This window comes from Leptinotarsa decemlineata, unplaced genomic scaffold (assembly GCF_025532065.1).
Source record: "Leptinotarsa decemlineata unplaced genomic scaffold, Ldec_3_MD MMD2_tig00003902_RagTag_RagTag, whole genome shotgun sequence".
Lineage (NCBI taxonomy): Eukaryota > Metazoa > Arthropoda > Insecta > Coleoptera > Chrysomelidae > Leptinotarsa > Leptinotarsa decemlineata.
The window spans coordinates 1,165,828-1,182,346 of NW_027412598.1; the positions used below are offsets into that span (position 1 = coordinate 1,165,828).

The 16,519-nt window shown below is 31.4% G+C and overlaps 1 non-coding gene across 1 annotated transcript; it reads right to left on the reverse strand.

Annotated features, from left to right (window-relative positions):
* Positions 1–14,996: 14,996 nt before the first annotated feature.
* Positions 14,997–15,070, reverse strand: TRNAT-AGU (transfer RNA threonine (anticodon AGU)). The gene has a single exon. It is a non-coding gene; the product is annotated as a tRNA-Thr (tRNA).
* Between the last annotated feature and the right edge of the window lie 1,449 nt (positions 15,071–16,519).

The following is a 16,519-nucleotide window of genomic DNA, read 5'->3' on the forward strand; positions in this document are numbered from 1 at the left end:
ATGTCTATGTGTTACTTGTTCTTCTTTATATGTCTAGCCAAGGACTTATCAGTCATATATGCTATGTTAATATTTTGTTTATTTAGTAGTCTTTCCATTGTATCTCATATTTTTCCAGTATGTATAACTGTCTTCAAGGTGCCAATATTATATTTTATCTACTGTCCAAGAACTGAGAATGTATAGTTGATTTACAAACTCTACCAGTTATCTCATTTTCTATAAACCAATTAAGTTAGGTACCTTCCATTATAGCCTAGTGTGTAACTTGTTTTAAATTCCCATCCAAACGGGACGATCCGATTGCGGTGCGTTAGTTCTAGTTTTTGAATTCTCGTAAAAACCCCATTTGACCTACTGATATACTTGCAATGGTATGAGTTAGGTCGCTTTGATATACGTTTACTTATGTCCGTCTAGACATTTTATTGCTCGACCTCTGATTCCGATTTGGCCCTATCAGCACTTTTGAAAGAAATCTCTCAATTTATTTCTTGCCCTTACTGTCTAGACGTATACAGTACAGCTTCAACGCTGTGTGAACTGTTTGTTGATCTCAAGTTTTACGTGACCATAAATGCGTTGATCTCATGAAAAATATGAATATTCATGGAACATTAATAGTTTTAAATAATTTCTGGAATTGAGATAAATTATTAACTACGAATGTGAATACTGAGTTTTTTTTTAAGCCAGAGGTAAATTCTTATTTTCTCCATTTATACCAAACATATGTAGGTTCAGTCTCAAAACTCGCTTGTTGCTTTGGAAAAAAAACTGTTTCAAGATATATATTATGAGAAAAATATGTATTAGTCTAGTAAAATTAATTTCATTCCGCTACAATTCCACTTCTCATATTGACTAAGTTCTATTGATAATTCTTAGAGACATATTTTGATCAACCACATCTATCATTTCAGTTATAGTACGTTTTCAGTTATAATGTTATAAGTTATAATCGAGTTATAATGGATTATGAATCATTCAAATATGACTCATATTTGTATTCCAATGAACCATCGCTATCGAACTCCAAATGTAGCATTGTTTTGATTTCAACTTATTTTCGTTGTGGTTGAATTATTATTTTTTCAAAGTTTTGAATTATTGCAATAAGTATGTCCTCACTAATATTAACTGATATACTTAGTCTGAAACTAAATTGAAGTTTCTTCTAGTTTACCTCCACCATCTTGCGTTTCGCATACATATTTTAATGATATATCTGAAACTTCAACATTATTCACTATGCCCTTTATTGTATTTAGCTGTAATTGTGTAACTATGCCGATTCGCTATATCTGTGGATGCTTTCCTTCCTAGAAAATTTCGAAAGGATTCTCATTATTATTTTTATTTGCTTTTTCATCTCCTAATAGAACCTAGTTTTTGGCGAATATTTCAGAAACAACTACTGATATTCTCGATCTGAAAATAGAATATTCTGTCCAATTCAACTGACCTTGTAGGTCTTACTGTTTCCGACATAGCAATAGTGGGATCATTCTTTCTGCTAAAAAATTAAGAGCCTATTTGTCGACAACGTCTAGTCAGGCGAATTCTGAAACAGCTCAAAATCAACAAGGCGTCTGGTCCTGATGATGTGCCCGTCATCGTACTTAAAAAGTGCGCAAATGAACTCGCACTAGTATTTTGCAGACTTTTGAACCTGTCTTATGAGCAATGGGTTTTTCCTTCTTGTTGGAAGATTGATCGCGTTCAGTCTATTCCCAAAAATAACAAAAAAAAACTTCCAAATGACTATAAACCAGTCGCTTTGCTATAAGTGATATCAAACATCATGGAGAAAGCCGTAAATCATCATATCCTTAAATATTTGAAAAGCTTCAACATCTTGAGCGATCATCAATATGGTTTTCAACAAAGATGTTGATCTTTATTTCCGACCTTCTATCGTATGTCACCCATATTTGGAGTAACGCAATCGAGAAACATGAAGAGTCAAGAGCTGTAGCGCTTGATATTTCTAAGGCAATTAACCGTGTGTAGCATGAGGGTTTGCTAGCCAAACTTTGAAGCTATGGATTGTCGAATTATTTTTATGTATGGCTCTTCAGCTTTCTGAAAAAACATTCCCTGCAAGTGGCTCTATATTCCAATATATTGCTTTAATAACGACAGCACACTTGTTTTGTCATTTCATTTGGGTTCCAGGACATCGGCGGCAGATGCACATCTTCACCGGCGGCATATCTTAATGAGGATCTAGAAGTAATTTCGAATTGGGGTGAAAGTAACCAGGTTCAATAGAATGCCACAAAAACCCAGGCATCGGTTTTTTCCAAAAAGATAAATGTCTCCGAACCGGATATAATAATGTCAGGTCAAACAAGGTTGTTGGGGGTTAAAACAGACACCAATATGTCTTGGCACAATCATGTCGCTGGAATTGCAAAAGCCGCTTCTCAAAAGCTTGGAACACTGTTCATAACCCGAAAACTGTACACACCTCAACAACTTTTAATGCTTTATCAAGCTCACATCGGAACTTATTTGCAGTATTGTTCTCATGTATGGAGCTCTGCCCCCAAACATTCCCTGAAATTGCTGTACTCCATCCAAAAAAGATCCATCCGCCTGATTGGAGAACCAAACATCACGTGCAACCTTGATAGCCTGGAACATCGAAAAAAGGTTTGAAATTTGTCTCTCTTCTATAGATACTCTCACTACTTTCGCTCTGGCACCGCTCTTGGAGCTTCTTAAGGATTTTCTTTTAGTTGTGTTTTGTCCTTAAAAAATAATAAACACAAACTGTTTCATTTAAATATTTCATAACAATTAGATTATCCTAATAATTTCAAACTTCAATTCCTCCATTGATTTCTCTTACTTATTTATCGTTTGATGCATGTAAAATAAAAAAAACAAAATATACAGACATAACATACGGCAAGTTATTCAAACAACAACAATAAAACAGATATATCAATAAAGACCAAGCAGAAAGATTTCAGAAGTCACAATAGCATTGAAGTATAGACAAACAAAATGGAATACAAGCGTGATAATCAAATATTGGTGGTTATTGAAAGTGATGATCCAAACTATGCTCACAAGAAAAAATTTGTGATATAAAAAAATCCTCCAACCTCTAATGTTTTGAAATTTCAGTAGACATAAAAGCAACTCAAAGAATAAGTACTAACCTACTTACATTTTTATGGCGATTTTGTTTTTAGTTCGTTTTTTTTATTAATTATTTAATATTATTAATTATTATTGGATTCATAATTGAGACATCCCCAAACTACTAAGAAAAAAAAGAAGACCTTTACGGACCTGACCATGTCTTTAATATGATCGCACCTTCAGATATACCACTCACACGAACCATTCAGTATTTTTTTTTCATTTTGATCGATTCAGATTACTTCAATATCCTAGGAAACTCGTCCAGAGCATTTTCCTCGTGATTCCTCTTTTATTACTTTTTCGGTTTGACCATAAAGGATGTGTGGTAAAATCAATTTTTATGGTCGTTTCTTCGTACTGATATAACTCTTTACTTTGTTTTTTCGAGCCAATAAGATGAAAAATGTCGATTCGAGTTTCTAAGGGATTGTATGAGATTACTTACGTTATTTGCAAATTACCTGAAATTATCATATCTGACCCAAATATTGCAAATATTCCTCTGTGCGATTTTTTCTACCTAAAATCAATCAATTAATGAAGAGACGAAATATTTCTAAACGTTCATTAATCATCCTAATAAATGAACGAAAACTGCCGATATTACAAATTGAAAATCTTTAGGGAAATGGGTAAATAACATCAGTACATATGTGCAAGCTGAAAGTATTCGACCAGTTTTGTAAAAAGTGATAAAAATTTCAAGAACTCAAAACAAATCTCATTTCGCGTTCTCAAATAGGTAGTAGATACTCAATAGCTATTAATTCAATGTAATTGACTGATATATTTGACAATTTTTCATATTAATCAATGGTTTTTTCAGTTATCATCATGAAGATGGGGTATAGTATTTGCAGAATAACTGAAAGTGACGTTTTTCGATCTAGAAAATGTTCAACTTTGATAAGATTGGACCAAAAGTTTCCCACTTGTAATCAAGTCCAAATGATATCTAGGACAGTTGTTATTCCACATGTAGGGGAGATATGTCTTCGGAGAGAAAGAGTATGGTGTTAATTGCCTTGAATATTGAACTTCAATCAACTCCAAAGTGGCAATATTAGCAATTCACAACACGATTATCACGCATTCATCTGAATCTCATTCAGATTCCAAAGTTTGTTCATACTAGTATGAAAGAAAGAAAAAAAAGGTTGATAAGAAGGTCTAATACAAGAATTAATTTACTCCATTATGAGCTACGATGAAGTCATTACTACTAGGGTAGTTGGAATATCGACTAGCAGAACCATTTTTTAAATATTTTTTTTACTATTGTTTCAGCTTTTAGAAAATGAATTGATATTATCTTGAATGTGGCGATATCCTGGAGAATTATTTCAAAATAATTGCGGAATATGTTATCTGAAATCACACTTTTGCCGAGAAAGTGATTTGGAAAAATTTGAAAAATCGTACAGAATCAATTTCCTTTTTTTATTGAATTAGATATTTGAAGTACGGTTATATCACAGAAAATTTGTTGGAGAGAGATCATATGCAATCATTTTACGTGTAATTATATCATACCTTATGACATTCATTATAGTAGGCTATTGCTGAGTTCTTGATAACGAAACTCTTAGAGGTTTAGAGACACAATATTCACATAATGATATTTATTATGATAGCTCATTGTTTATCTTTCATATGTTTATATTTTATAGTAAAAAAGTTATTATTTCTGGCCTTATGATTCAAATGTTTTAAGTTCCAATATTCCAAATGTCTCAATGTTCCAATTTTCTTTACATTTGGTGAATATGTGCAATATGTGTTTCATTTCGAAATCGAAGATCAAATTTTCGTGATTTAAACTCAAAATTCAATGTATTATGTCTAACCACTAATTGTTTGCAATACAAGTCTCTACAATTTAGGGTGGGAATATGCAGTCACAATTAAATTAACACTAGAATAAAATTGAATTGACATTAAAAAACTATGATCGTATTTCCTGTACATAATGAAGAAAATTTCGAAAATTAATTAGAATCAAAACTTCAAATCGTCAAAAAAATAACTTTAACGTACCTACTACACACGACTCACGGAACACAAGTTGAAAATATGATACTGAAATGTGTGTGATAACTGCTCAAAAAAGCGAAAAATCAACATTAAATTGACCAACTTTCAATGTAATATCAATTTTATTCGTGCGAAACATGAACCGAAATGTGTGAAAGCAATATATCATTTTTAAGTGGAAATCTGTTGAAATTTGTTTTTTCCGTTAATGTCTGGGCTCCCCCATGGACGACCCATTCGAGCTAGGGATTAACGAGGTCTTACCTTTTAGCGTGCTATTTATAGCACAAAGCATAATTTTCATGCTAATAATAATTTAGGCTGCATGTTTCCACTATTAATTCACTTGCATTCCATAGAATTTTGAATACACATTCAACTTTCATTGCAATTCGTTAATATAACAATGATCTGATTATCATAACCAACTATTTGTTACATCTCATGTCAAGGCACATACTTTTCCAAAGTTTGCTACTTAATCCAAAAACTTCTCTGCATTAGAGTTCCTTCAATAATTGAAGCATCTCAAATTTTCACGCCCTGCTCTGACAGTCCATTAGCTTAACATCGATTGCTAATTGAGCAACTATTACTTCCACTGGCTGCCCGGTAGCGCCCGAGCGCTAGACAATTTCCTCTAACCGGTTCTCAGTGGCGTTGCAATTAGGCGGTCAATTAAGGGTTTTACAAAAACCGCGACACGTCACAACTTTTCTATACTTTCCAATATCAGATACAACCTAAAGGTGAATAAATAGTTACAATATTTTTTATCAACCCAAAACTTCAGATTTTCAACTTCAAAACTGACGAAATTCAAGATAATCTTTGAACCCCTATTTTTCCCCCTTCGTAATGGAAATTCCTGATTCCCTTCCTGATACTCATTTACGCTATACAAAGAACCTACCTCGACAAACTTTATTTGAAAAATATATCACAACATGTTTTCCTAAGACATTGGCTTTTTCAAGTGATTTATACTTCAATTTATTCTTACATTAATATTTATATACTACAGGTAACCTTAATTGAGACTACCTCCAAAAATTACCTGAACTTAACGTACCAGAACATGTTCGTTCTGTTTTTAAAAACATAGAAAGTTTCATTTCTCATTTTTCATTAATAATATTACATGGTCATTTTTTATATATAGGCATGACTGATTGCCTGGTGAGAAACTATTAAGGGAAGGCGAATTATTCATATCGATTTTTGAATCCATAGCTTTCCGTACTTTCCAAAAAATCTTGTCTTTATTGAAAAAATAACACCCACCTTATTCAGGAGGACACGAGCTTGATAATAAATTCAAAACTCTTTCATTTCCAAAAAAAAGGTTTACACTCAACCTTCTGAAAAGTATGGAATATCATATCTACAATGTATGACTATGTGATATTGATTTTATCAACCTGTTTTTACTATAACTTATTATATATCCAGTCTTTCATTTAGTTGAATCAAATATCTGAATGAAAAAATTAGAGAGTACAAAATGGTTATAAATTATGAGTTATTCATCATTTTCGCTCCACTAAGCTATTGTATAGCGAAACACATGTTACGGTTTTTGTAAAACCCTTACAGTGAAAATCTTGCAATGAATTGTATCAGTTATTGTTAGTATTAAAAAAAGACATGATATTTGGAACAATACAGCTTGTCAAATCTAGGAAGAGACTCTCATATCCCGCGCATTCTCCGACATAGTACGCATTAGGACGAAAGAGGATGGAAATATGCGCTCATCAAGAAGTACATAATGTGCAATCGATGTATGCAATACGAGATTATTGTTAAAAGTGAGCGCTTTCATCGTCTACGAAATTTAAAAGTTCTTTCCAGTTCATATTATATTTCAGAGTAAAAATCAAACTTCCTCATCTTAACGAAATTGTCGGCTTAGAAATGGATATCTACCAACGTCAGCTCAGTAATCATTCACAAGAAGACGATTTGGTATCACACCTAGAAAACAATTCAATTAGCAAGCAACGCCATGACCAAGTAAATGCAGGAGAAGTTAAACTATTCAGTGGAAAACTGAATGACTGTCAGTTTTAGTATGATCCAAATAACGTTTATAGAACAGCAAATGAATCCCAATGTGAGAGAAAACGTGACAAAAGCATACTCGAGCATTATTCAAAATGAACAGCATAACAATTCAATTTAAGGGGAAACGAGACTCTTCAAATGTTGCAGATGTGTAAAAAAATTTTTGACTGACTAGTTCTTGAAAACGCATTCCGGAGACATATGACTGTATATCAGTTATAGTGATCTTTAAACAGAAGTTATTTTTCAGATTGACTACCATTTAGGAAATGAATAAATGAAGCAATTTCCCTAAAAGCCAATCCTTATCTTAAACGTCTTCACAAAGACATTACTTTTTCAGTGATTTTCATATTTGATTTCGATCTGACCCATCAAGTATAAGTTTCCAGTAATTATCATATGGGTATCCTACTTTCCTTGGTATACATTATCCATTTTTTCCAATGGAAGTATTTTTCTTGCTCTTTCCTTAAGTCTTCCATGTTATGTTAGAAATGATCTATATGACTTGCCAATATTTCAGTGATCATTTCGAGTGCTAAAGCATCTCATATGCCAAGTCCTAGTAATTATCAGCCTTATTGTTCCCAAGGGAATTTTGAGTAACGGTCAGAAAGGATTTTCACGCAAGTTCTTCGATCCGAGTCATGCCTCAAAATCATCGATTCAACGTATTTGAATTCAACCAAAAATGCCTCCATTTAATGTTTCACTACTTAGTCGAAGAACTTTTTGAAAAATAAACTTTCGTCAAACCTAATTTAAGGAGCAATGGTGGAAATATATTTTTACTGTGGAACTAAAAGTTCGTTAATAACCACTTTGTTGACCTAACAAAAAGTTACCCATCTTTACGTCAACATGTACCCAACTATGTTCAAAATCTTAACCAACATTATAAAGAGAAAAGATTTGATTTTTGTATGCTAGTAATGGATAAACTCAAAAAGTATAGAAAGTATAGAAAACTACATTATCAGCGAGTAACATGGACTGTATTTCACCACTTCCTTTATATAGAGAGCCCAATCTCTACTTCAAATTTTTCTGGAACTACGTTGTTAATCAAAGTATATCTTGAAATGATAAATCGGTGTCTCAATACGTCTCTTAGCTGGAAAAACATTCAAGAAAATTCCGTTTTTGTCAATTGTTTACAATAATGTCAACATTAGCCAATAACTGTCATTGTAATGGTTTTTTGTTCCGTCCAAATTATGATCATTTTTAACTTTAGAAATTCTCATTATCACATTATCGCAGATGATCAACTACACTGTGTACCCTGTAACCAAAATTCAATGTTAGTGGCAGCCCAAATTGTCATTTTTGGAAACGGATAATATATTTTATCGGCATAATACCATAACTCCTAAAATGTTTTTTTTTACTGAATAATTAGCTCGGTGCTATAAAATGTCTCCAAAATTGACGCTAGCACCCAGAATATTGAAAAGATTGGGGTCTGCGAAAATACCTGTGGAATATTAATAACAATCTGAATTGAACGGGTTATATTTCTCAGGAGTGATTAATTTTTGCGAAAGAAATTTTTTGGATTTCAACTACTCCATCTTGATACAAAAAAAGAATGATATACTTGGCATATGAGATGCTTTAGCACTCGAAATGATCAGGTTGAAATATTGGCAAGTCATATAGATCAAGATGGAGTAGTAGAAAGCCAAAAACTTTCTTTCCCATTAATAACAAATCATGAAGTTTTTTACAAACTTTATTTGAAAAATATATCACATGTTTCGCTAGCACAGTAGCTTTGTCAAGTGATATGAATGCAGAAAATCATAAAGTAATTTCATTTTTCTGAAAATTTAGTTTTTTGTTAGATAAAAACCAATAATTCTTTGAAAACACCATGGACACCATCGACAACAAAAATATCATGTAATTTAACAAGTAATGGGGCGATTTTAACATTTACACTTCTCCTATTGCATTTCAGATAATATATCTTTCATTTTTAGCTTTGAAGTTATGGAAGGATTACATATATTTCCTATATAAAATGTTTAGGATTTAATAGATCATATAAGAATAAAACATACATGTTATTTATAAGAATGAGGGTCGAAACTAATATTGTCAAAACTTTCAATTCTAAAAGTAATATATTATTAAAAATATTAGTACAAATCTGTCCTTATTTCACCCCTGGAAAATAAACAATCTACCTAAATATGGCTTATTCGTGTTTTCTGTTTTATCTTTACCTTTCATCTCCAGGATGCTCTGACATTTTATCGCGTTTCCGTTCCACATGCACAACGTAAACATCCGATAATCAATTGGACGAGGAAAATTAATTACTCGAATAATTTTGATTGTCACCATTATTACTGTTTTCAATTACGTTGCGATAATTTGATAAATTATGACCTATGATGAATTGTAAATCAATTCCTATATGTTTATACATATATTATACACATACCTATACTAGTTATAATATGTAAATATGTATTGTGACAAGTGGTGTAAGTGGTTTAGTTAAAGTTACTTCAATTTTGTGAATATATCTACTATATAAATGTGATGAAATTTCATTCTAAATAGTGACGCTGAAGTCTGACAGAATGAAAAAATATTTTTGTTGTTATTTGATATTAATATAAATAAGATTGCTACTGTAAAGGTTTCAAATCATACGACTTTTGCTAGAGAACTGCTTTATTGAGGACTGGTCTGCGAATATATAAAAGTATAAAAACATACATGTTGTTTGTTTCTTTGGGAAACAGTAGTACAGTAAAATAGGTTAAAGATATTATATTTTATGATAACTATTACATCTCCTCCTTTAAATTTCTATTTTTATATTTTTTGTTTTTACCCTACTTAAACTATCCTATACAATATCCTTATACTACCCCAAACAACCAACCATTAGTCTCTGCGGAGGCTTGATAAGCCTACCGTACCTAGTAACATAATCATAATTTGTTGAAACTGGAGTGGAACAATTCAATGTATTCTCATTTTCAGAGGTTCGATTTTCTACAGAATCACTGTCATCATCTGAATATAAATCTACCTTTGGAGTATAATTGTTATTGAAAGAATAATTTCATGCTTATTTTTGTAAGTTCCACGAGTTATGAGATATTTCCTATTTCTAACAATTTGTCTATTATTATCGGCTAATTTTATGTCATACGATCTATGTCTGAAATTTTTACCTATTACTTCTCCAGGAATATTTTTAGAATTTGTTTTTACATAAACTATTTCATTTTTTTTTTAGTTTTGGCAAATTTTTTGTTCTCTTATCATAATAATATTTTTGACTTTTTTGTCTTTTTTCAAGAAAATTTTTAAAATAGTTCCTTTTAATATTAATTGGTTTTAAATGATGATCTGCAACAGGTAAAATACTTCTCAAAGATCTATTATTTAATAATTGTGTAGGTGAATATATTTTATTATACAGAGGAGTATTTCTTAGCTCCAATAATGCTAAAAAAGGATCATTTTTTGCCACTTCACATTTTTTGTAAATATTTTTCACAGTATGTATAGTTCTCTCTACTAACCCGTTTGATCTCGGATGTTTTGGGCTTGATGTAAGATGAATAAAGTCCCATTCATGTGCAAAACATCTGAATTCATTTGAGGTTAGTTGGGGTCCATTATCTGAAACCAGAATCTCTGGGATGCCCTGACGAGCAAAAATATTTTTAAGCTGAGTAATCACTGCTATTGAAGTCAATGAATCTAATCTAACAATCTCTGGATTTTTAGAATAATAATCTACTATACAAATATAATGTTTTCCTTCAATTTCGAAAAAATCTATAACAACTTTTTGCCAAGGTCTTTTCGGAATTTCATGTTGTTTTAGAGGTTCTGAAGGATTACCTTTACTATACATAGCACATGCTGTACAGTTAGCAACAACATTTTCTATTTCCCGGGTCATGCCTAGCCAAAATAATATCTCTCTTGCTCTATTTTTTGTTTTTTCTTTACCCAAATGACTAGTATGTAACTTTTCTAAAATGTTCTCCCTTAATTTTCTAGGAATTATTAATTTTGAATTTTTAAACAATAAATCATTGTGATATGAAATTTCATCTTGCATTGAAAAATAAATTCTTACACATTCATGTACTTTTTGTTTTTCACTTGGCCAGCCATTTTTTGATAATTTAATTAATTCTTTCATTTCTTGATCTTTCTTTATTTCATTTTTAATTTCTTCTAATTTACTTTCAGAAACCTGTAAATTATTTGTTACAAGAAAAACTTGAGCTTTTAAATTTTCCTCGAATATTTTTTCAAAATTTATTTCATCTGCTTCAGATTTATAATTATTATCATGACCTTTTGACAATGCATCTGCTATGTACATTTGTGATCCAGGTTTATAAATTATTTTTACATCATATTTCTGAATTTGAATGAACATTCTTTGAAGACGTGGTGGACACATATTTAAAGGTTTTTTTACAATGGTTTCAAGTGGTTTGTGATCACTTTCGACTATTACATTTTTTCTTCCATATACAAAATGATGGAAACGTTCAAAACCGAAACAAACCGCGAGTGTCTCTTTTTCTATATGGGCCCAACTACTTTGCGATTGAGTTAATGATTTTGATGCGTTATAAACCGGTAAATTATTTTGTAAAAGAACAGCTCCTATTGCAGTTTGAGATGAATCAACTGAAACCGTGACAGGTTTGTTCACATCATAGAACTGTAAAATAGGTTTTGATGACAAACTTTTTTTTAATTCCTCGAAACAGTTTTGGTGGTATTCTTCCCAATGCCAAAGTACATCATTTTTTAAAAGTTTTCTTAAAATTTCTGTTTTCATTAATAATTTTGGTATGAATTTTGTAACGTACGTAATCATTCCTAAAAATCGCTCTAAGTCTTTTTTACAAGAAGGAATTTTGAAATTTTTCATTGCCAATACTTTAACAAAGTCAGGTTCGATACTTTTATCTGATATTTTATGACCAAAGAAAATTAAATTATTTATGCCAAATTTACATTTACTTAAATTGATTTTTAAATTAACTTCTCTACATCGCATCAATAATTTATTTAGTCTTTCATCATGTTGTTCTTTAGTTGTTCCCCAAACCAAAAAATCATCGATATGAGACTCTACGCCAGGTATATTTTCAAACAGAAATTTAATCTTTTTTTCGAAAACTTCTGAAGCAAGTGTTATCCCATACGGAAGTCGTAAAAATCTATAGCGTCCATTAGGTTTATTAAATGTGCAAAGCATCGAACTTTTTCTGTTTAATTTCATTTGATAAAAGGCATCAGAAGCATCTAGAAGTGAGAAAAATTTAGCACCTTTTAATTTTGATATTATGTTATCTATTGATGGTAATGGATAATGCTCTCTTTAGATGGCCCTATTAAGGTCTTTAGGATTCATGCAAATTCGTATGTCTCCATTTGGTTTATTTACTATTACTAAAGAATTTACCCAATCTGTGGGATGATCAACTCTAACAATTATTTTATTTTTTTCTAATTTTAATAATTTATTTTTTAATTTTTCTTGGACAGCAATTGGAACTTTTCTGGGAACATGAATTTTTGGACAAGCATTTGGTTCTAATTCTATATTGAATGTGCCTTCTAAACAACCCAAACCTGTAAATACATCATTGAATTCTTTTATTATTTTTCCATAATGAGCATCTTTTGAGTGTTCTGCTTTCAGAGAATGGACCAACTGAATTAATTTTAATTTTTGACAGTCTTCTTTACCTAATATTGGTACAATATTTTGTTCATCTACTATATAAAATGTTAAGTATTCAGATAATTATTTTACTTTACAATTTAAATTACATTTTCCTAAAATTCTTATTTTTTCTCCTGTATAGGTTTTCAAAGTAGCTTTATCATAGATTAAATTATTTGGATTAATTTCTAATTTTTCTAAAAAATTTGCAGGAATTCTGAGCACCTGTATCAAGTTTAAATCGAATTTTTGTACCATTATGAACATCTAATAAAACTTTCCATTCATTTTCATCATTATCATTAACACAGTCTATAAACAAATCATCATATACCTGTAGCTGAACTTCACTAACTGATTTACACATTTTAGCAAAATTTTTCCGAAGGCTGGGCAGCGATTCTTCTCGTGTTGAGTTCCGCAGCGGTAGCAGTTAAACTTTCCCGATTTCACATATTCACTATTATTTTTCACACGCACACTTTCATTTGTCACCCTCTGACATCTTGATGTGCCTTGACTAGTCGATGGCCTGGGTACAAAACGAGTTTCTTTTGAAGTGAATTTTGTAACAGCTGCTCCAGTTTCTCCATGATGTCCTCTCTTCTTTATTTTGTCTACTGTTAAGTTGTTACTATTTACACTACTAATTTTCTCCAGTTGCTCCTTAGTTCTTTCTACTACTCTACAGATATCAACAGCTTTTGAAAGGGAGATATTTTTTGTTCTTATTAATTTATTTTGCAATTCTACGTCCGACTTAAGTCCCAAAATTAATTTACTGGTGATTAAACTGTCGGTAAGGGTTTCAAATTCACATGATGCACTCAGATCTCTAAGATCCGTTATGTAATCATCGATGCTTTCATCTGGCTTTTTATCCCTTGAAAGGAACATGTGCCGTTCATAGGTTACATTTTTTTCCGGGTTGAAATATTCTTCAAATTTTTTATCCAGTACTTCAAAATTCATTTTGTCTTCTCCTGCCTCGTAAGTGAAATTGTTGTATATCTTCCGAATTTTGTCTCCTATACAAGTTAACAGTAGCGATGATTTATATTCGGAAGGCTCATTCGTAGTTCGTGTTGCTTGAAGAAAAAGTGCAAATTTTTGTTTAAAAAACTTCCAGTTGTCGGAGAGACATCCTTCCATACTCATTGGCTCTGGCTGTTTTATATTAGTATTAATGTGCTGATGGACAACCGATTCTTCTTTCAAGGCATTTTCACTTTTTAAACTTATTTAATTTATATCAATTAGATTGACTGCGCCATGTAAAGGTTTTAAATCATACGACTTTTGCTAGAGAACTGCTTTATGGAGGACTGGTCTGCGAATATATAAAAGTATAAAAACATACATGTTGTTTGTTTCTTTGGGAAACATTAGTACAGTAAAATAGGTTAAAGATATTATATTTTATGATAACTATTACAGCTACTTCGAAAAAAATCAGTAAATGTATAGCAATTTCATTAAATTTATATTGATGTCGTAAATAATACTCACTTTCATTATCATATAAAATTACTATGTTACAATGGTAAAATTGAAATGTATTATGTCGATATTTTATAATATATCAATTTCAAGATATAATAAAGCATGTTACAGAATCCATCGAAGAATGTGTGATTTTTTTATAACACAAAAAGCATTTTGTCTTTTTCTGGAAGTTTCCCACAAACAATGTGGAAACTTCTCTAGAAATTACCACAGTGAAAAGTAATTTCTGGTAAAATAGTTCAATTCTAATATCTTCATTTGGAATAATGTTGATATTTTAATATTCAAGGTGTATTGATGAGTTGAGGGTCAAAATGATGAAATAATTTCACTTTAACCACCTTACCCCTTCGGAAATGATTTAGGAAGCCATGAATATGGTTTAATATAAGAATGAAACGTTGGGTTGAATTCTAGCGAAGCAAAAAACAAGAATTAATTTCAATCAAATTAATGAGAGTCGATCATTAAAAAAAAAAAGGGAAAAAAATTTACAAGGCCCCGGCGAGATTCGAACTCACGATCTCCTGTTTACTAGACAGGCGCTTTAACCAACTAAGCCACGGCGCCGTTGTTAGTTTTCATATGTAATACTTCATGTATAGAAATTCATATAAGGTGTATTTTAAAATTTGATTCATTAAAATAATGAGATAGTCAGAATATAGACTAGTGCACTAAGCAGAAAACCTTTACGAACATAAATATTTAATATAAACATTTATACTTGAATCATTTGAGGAAACACGAGAACTCTAAAATTTGTAACAATGCATATAAAATAAATAAGCTGTTGAAAAAAGTCAATGAATCCAGAAACAAAAGTAAAACACTTAGGAATATTTTTAAACAGCCCTCTAAAATTAATGAAACCGAAAGTATTTCTATAAATCATAATTTTATTTCTGACCGAGATATTATAAGCTTATATCGTCATAGTTACGCTATCAATAAAGAGGGTCATAACTCCCTTGGGACATTATAGATTTTATAATTCCCTCTACCTTTCCCAAGTAAAAATAAATAGAAATGAAAACTGAACCATATTTTATTTATTCACGTCATTACAAATAATAAATGTACAATTTTGAAATGTTCCCTGAAAATTACTTCCGCCACTAGAAACAATTCCTTCTTTTGTATGGCTGGAGCTTCTGTTCACTACAGTCGAGGTACCTGCCTCTTCTGATGACAAAGTAGACAACATACGCGCCGTTTTATTAGAAAATTCCTTACCAGTTCTTGAAAATATGCCAGAAATACAGTTTCAGTGACATCTTTTGGCATAACATTTTTCCGTGTCAGCCAGTCCAGATATATTTTGTATTCTTTTTGGTATACGGCTTCACTTTTTGATGGAATTAATGATTCTCTTGCTTGTTCAGCTTTTTTCAAAATATCCTCCATTATATTTGGGGTAGAAAACACGTTTTCACCGCAAACACAGCTTGATAACAAAGTTCTGTTTATAAACAAGTAACATAGCAACAACCTAGCAACAAGAAAACTCTACTTTAATCAACGGTACCTGATTCAAATATACCGGGAAGGTAATGAATTGGTACATTTTTCCGTTTCAAAAATGAACAAAATTTTATTGAAATCGGTCAGAAATAAAATTATCTATGTACCACGGGAATTAATGAGCCTTAATAACCTCAGGCAATTGCTGTCCCTCGGGCCAGAGGCCCTCGGGACGCAAACTTTGCCATCGGTAATTAAGGCCCTCCTAATTCCCTTGATACATAAATAACTATAATTACTGATGAATTAAAAGTCGCAGAAACATTCGAAGAATAATCCCCGAATATTATAGATGAAAAAATTAAACTCTATTTCAAAGGAGGTCATTTGGGGATGGGAACTACAATGCCAAATGTCAACACAACAATGTTCTTTTTACCAGCCACAGGGCTAGAAGTAAAAAATATTGTGGAATCGCTACCTAATATAAAAGTACAGGGTATGATGAGGTTTCTATCGAACTTGTCAAAGAATGTATTGATATTATATGTGAAC